Source organism: Barbus barbus (genome assembly GCF_936440315.1).
Source record: "Barbus barbus genome assembly, chromosome: 39".
Classification (NCBI taxonomy): Eukaryota; Metazoa; Chordata; class Actinopteri; order Cypriniformes; family Cyprinidae; genus Barbus; species Barbus barbus.
In genome coordinates, this window is record NC_136717.1 from 4,435,739 (window position 1) to 4,441,020 (window position 5,282).

Genomic DNA, 5,282 nt, shown 5'->3' on the forward strand with positions numbered 1-5,282 from the left:
AGTCTAAGCCCTGTCTGTGAAACCGGGCCTTGAAGTATATTGACAATTAGTCTGGCTGCAAGTATACTTTTTTTCCCCACTAGGGCAGCCCTTCAGAAATCGTCTTAACCACGGCTTGTTTGCAAATACATACGAGCATCATCACTGTGTCTGTCACATGACTCCTCTCTCGGGGTTGAACTGACAAAACTAACTTGAAAGATGAAGCTTGCGATTATGGAAAGGGGCTTTACATTTCCGACGCGCTTGTGGTGTTCGGCCAGTCACTATGCACTGTGCCAGTTGGCCAATCAGAGCAGACTGCACTTGACTGCACCCAACAATCACAGAACCATCCCCTATGGTTCACATTTGGTTATTTTTGGGAACCAAATAAAAACGTTCTAGGAACATTCCCTGTATGTTTCTTTTTGCTTTATATCCTAAAGAGAACCTTGTATGGAGTGAAATGAGACACACCGTTCTGTTACTCATAAAAATTATTTTTATTAATGGTAGATAAAGTATTCCAATGGTTAATTCGTCAATAATCATTACGCTAAAATTCTTAAAAAGATGAACATAGGTTACAAGAATTACAAAGGAGTGCATAAAATTGAATACATAATCTATTTACATTTAATCATTTAGCAGATGCTTTTATCCTTGAAATGAGGATCATCATGAGCAATTATACAAGAATCGCCAATACTCACAATACTGCAATGCGACATTTCAAGAGAAAGCTAGAGAAGAAGTGAAATGTGGAAAAACAGAGAAAAGTGAGTACAAGATATTTTTATATTAAAACTCAAAAGATACAATCATTTAATGCAGATCTGGCCTGTTTGGCCAGGTGGTCCACCTCTTCATTGCCCTCTGGTACTAAATGCCAGAACTCATATGAAATGATTATTCCTAATTAGCATAATCACTAATTGGTCTGGAAGATTTGGTATAAAATATCTTGCTGTTGCTGATGTAGATTGACCACCAAAATGAATCTGAACAAATCATTCAAACCCCAAAAAAGAACAAAAGCTGTCACATTTAAATCAAGTTGTACATTTGTTTACGTAATTGTAAGCAACATGTAACAGTTTTTATTTTAATATCCAAATTACAAACAATGTAAGGTCTTTTAACTTTTGATAAGCACTGAGATGTTTCATACATATTTATAAAGGACAGTAATAAACGACAATAGAAAAAAATCACAACCAGGAAATTTGGAAGAGAATGTAAATGAAACATACAAACCTCCATGAACTCTATTATTAACGCCTTTCTGCAGCTTCTCTTATTGATGGGTCATTTATAAAAATACAAAAAACAGTACAAAAATACTTCTGACTCTTGTGCTGCATTCCAAGTATGGTGTACTTTGTGTGAGAAAGAGAGTGAAATTTTATGTTTCCTTCAGTCAAGTCATGTTTCATTCAAAAAGATGCATCCAAACATTGTAAGGTCACAAGACACACAAACGCTGATGGCATTTGATGTTACCGATACTCTCACAGTCAAAGCAGGGTTGTTGTCTCCCTGGATGCATTTTCGAAGTTGTCATTCCGTTGCTGATTCTCAGTACCTGGACCTTGCCGTCAGTGACTCTGGCTCTCTGGATCTGCATGTCCACGGCATGTTGATATTTTACTTTTGCAGTTGTCAAGACTGATTAAAATAATTGCTATGATGCAGAAGATAATAGTCAGAGTATAACCTGTAACCTTGATACAAAAACATATATATATATATTAATAAATATCAATGTATTAACTTTTAAATGAACAACAATTCCTGTGCAGTTTAATATACATATGTTGAGTATATTTGACTAGATTTAACTATTAGATTCATAAAGCTAGGAGTTTGCGTAAGCAGCTCGTCCAGGGAGGAAAGAGAGGCTCAATTTTGAGGTGATAAAAGGGGGAAGGTTTTAATGTTAAAGTCTGTGTAAAGTCAATTCTGAGAATTGTTTGTAAACACATTATAAATGTTAGACATGCATTGCTGAAACATGCTACAAAGACTTGTGAACTATGTAGCACTTAATTGTGAAGTTAGACCTTTTTCACCGTTTTCTGGGCAGGGTTAAAAGCAGGGCTCTGAACCGGTTCAAGGAACGAAAACGAAAACCGGAAACGAACGAAATTTTGACCGGAAACAGAAACGAAATCAAATTTTATAGTTCCGAACAGAATCAAAAATTTGATAATAACTTTATTTTATCGTTCCATTTAATATTTGAAATTTGCTGTCAACCAATCAGGAATTCAAGTAGTACAGACTATACAAATGCGATGCTGACGCATCGTCCGCGCTCAGCTGTGAACTCTAGTCGCAATGGCAATGAATTCTGCTACCATCTGTTTTAATGAGAGGTAGTAAAATCTGACAGGGTAGCACAAATCGTCAGAACACCGGCGTTAAAGTTTATCTGACCACAGTGTAAAATGGATTAACAGATCTTACAGAGAACACAATAAAACTATAGGCTTACATAAAAATGAATATATATGCCTATACTCTAAATATATTTCACGTAAATCATTGACAGATTAACAAAACGAAAGGAAAAAAAATATATATCCTGAGTTAGGCCTATGGTTCAGGTAGGCATCAGTTTCACCTTTAATTTGTTTTTTGAATGACGTTTTTATAGCCTATATCCCTAAGTTTAGAGGATTTGTTGTGGAGAGAAACTAATAACTGTGTTTATAATGTTTGTAAACTTTTTTGATTTACTGGCATTTTAGCCTACATCAGTTCTGAATAATAGCCTAATAAAATGTAACGCGACTTAGCTTTTTTTTTCTTTTTTCTCAAAACGCAATTTTTTACAAGTAGCTTTTTTTTTTTCTTTTTTTTTTTTTTTACAATTTGCAGCAAACTTTTTTAAATATCTTAAAAAATATTTTAATGTCTTTAAAGCATTAATAGATTTTTTTATTTTGTTTAGTAGCCTACATTTAGAAATTAATTTTTTTTTAAGATACCATCTCTTTCTGTATTTTTTTCTTTCTTTGTCTTTTTGTGTAAAGAAATTAATAATAATAATAATAATAAGGCAAAGACAATTTTAAAAATAACGGTATTAACCATTATTTTTTCTACTCGAACCGGTTTCGGAACGGTAATAAAACAGAGGATCTCAGGAACGGAAACGTTAAAATATCGATTCTGCTCGGAGTGAACCGACTGACTTTTTTTTTTTTCGCTTTCAAGTGGGCGGGGTTTATCATTAAAATTTGGCTGGGTGGTTAATAACACATTTTTCTGTGGTTTAGACAAACTCAGAACACACACATTTAATATTGCTTTACATGAACTTTCATAAACTTCCCAGTTATTCATTTTATTTCATGGATAGAAATGTGGATAACAACTGAAATGCAATGAAAACATTCTAAACATTATAATATATAATATACTATAATATTTACCTTCGATATATGAATCAACTCTCGTGTTCTTTCCTTTTCAGTCTCTGTTTTTCCTTGGCTCATTTCGTTGGGTTTGCACCAATTCAAACAGTTTGGATGCAGTTCTTTATCACAGATATAGTGTCCATTCCAGGATGTGAATCCACATGCAATATAATCCCCATCAATGAAAAATAAACAGATCCACACAAGACAGGGAATCGTACAAACTAAAAAAACTTTACAACAATTCAAATTTTCCACAAGTTGAGATGTTCCTCCATTGACTTCTCCTTGAGATGTTCCTCTGTTGGTTTGATCTTGACAATCGCTACATTTATATTTACAAGGCCTTAAAAACAATAGCATTATAACAAAAACAAAGATAGCGGGAGTAAAGAAGATAAGAGCTGCCATTCTTGAATTCCACCCAGGCACGCACGGACATGAAAATTTTATATCCATCAGAAACTGCAAACCCAACAACAAAAAGCTCAATGGAACTGAAGTCACAATACTCATTTTGGACAATTGGCCCCCAAGTAGTCCTGACAACTGGAAAGACGACATCTTTGGAGGTCTGTACACAGCACAGCAAGTTAGATGAATCTTTGGTTTTCACTGGTTTGGAAACTCTTTGTTCTGGTCCTCAAGATTCACAAAAAAGAAAAAGAGTTAACTAAATGTTGATCAGATCCCTGTAATGGACCTTCAATAATATACGCAAACTTGCCCTGAAGGAGACAGATTCAGTTCAGTTATGTGGCAATGCAATTTTATGATATTTGCACAAGTTAGTTTTGTCACAAGTGTATTGTACTGTCAACTTTTATATAGTAGTGCGTGTCATAATTTTAACACCAGGCATGCATCAAAAGGATATTTTTTGCTTCCTGTTTCAAAAACTAATGCAAAGCAATGGATATTTTAACTGGATATTTTTTAAATGTCTGTTTGAATGTTACTATACAAATGTAATTTGTAAATCATTGCATTATGTTTCTTTAATATTGTATAGAAGTGAAATTAACTAAACTAAACTGAACCCATCCCTATCATAGCAAACATAATAAGAGGAATTATATTTCATTTTTAACATCAACAATTCAAACACGGGCTATACGTTTGTAAAACTAACGAAAAACGTGAATAATTTTCTTAAATGACAAATATATTCTCAGAACTTTACAGAATTTTTACAATATTGAAATGATGCACTACAATTGCATTTACAGCAGTGTTGACTTTAAAAGTAAAAAAAAAAAAGGCAGTGCTTTTTAATCTTGGTAATGTCAAATTTAAAAATTACAATGTTTTACTTACTCTTGTTGCTCGCTTAGTTTCTTCTGAAGAATTGTCTTGAAATTATTTCACAGGATGAGGGTGACAGTAAGTTCTTATCAACATAAGTTATTTCCTCCTCCTCCCCCCAGCAAAAACCTTCAAGTTACAGTGAACCAGAGGTAGAAAAAATGCGCCCCCTCCCAAAAAAGCAGCCACACTTATTTTACTCACTATTATTTCAACTGCTAATCTTTGTTTTTAGCTAAGCTAATCAATAAGAATGTTTTTAAACTCTAAGCTAATCACTGGTGCAGGGCACAGGACTTCTACAAGAAAAGCAGCCACTCCTGGTGCGGTACACCACACATCCTGTTGTGCAACGACTACAGCTCTACAGTAGGCAATAGTGTCATTTTACAGCTTAGGTCTTTCAGCTCAAGTCAGTTCAAAGTTGATCAGTACATCTCAATAACAGTGCAAATGTGACCGGTGTCATCTGCGTTGTGTTTTTTTTTCCTCAGAGTAGTAACCAGACAGACATCAGTTGACGGTTCGACTCTTCATTTACTGTATAAAACATGAATCAGTCTTTACACA

The 5,282-nt window shown here is 34.2% G+C and overlaps 1 long non-coding RNA gene across 1 annotated transcript; it reads right to left on the minus strand.

Annotated features, from left to right (window-relative positions):
- Positions 1–463: 463 nt before the first annotated feature.
- LOC306858957 lies at positions 464–5,063 on the minus strand. Its single transcript, XR_013783258.1, has 3 exons — positions 4,725–5,063; positions 3,423–4,049; positions 464–1,706 (listed from the first exon to the last, which is right to left on the minus strand). It is a non-coding gene; the product is annotated as an uncharacterized lncRNA (long non-coding RNA).
- Between the last annotated feature and the right edge of the window lie 219 nt (positions 5,064–5,282).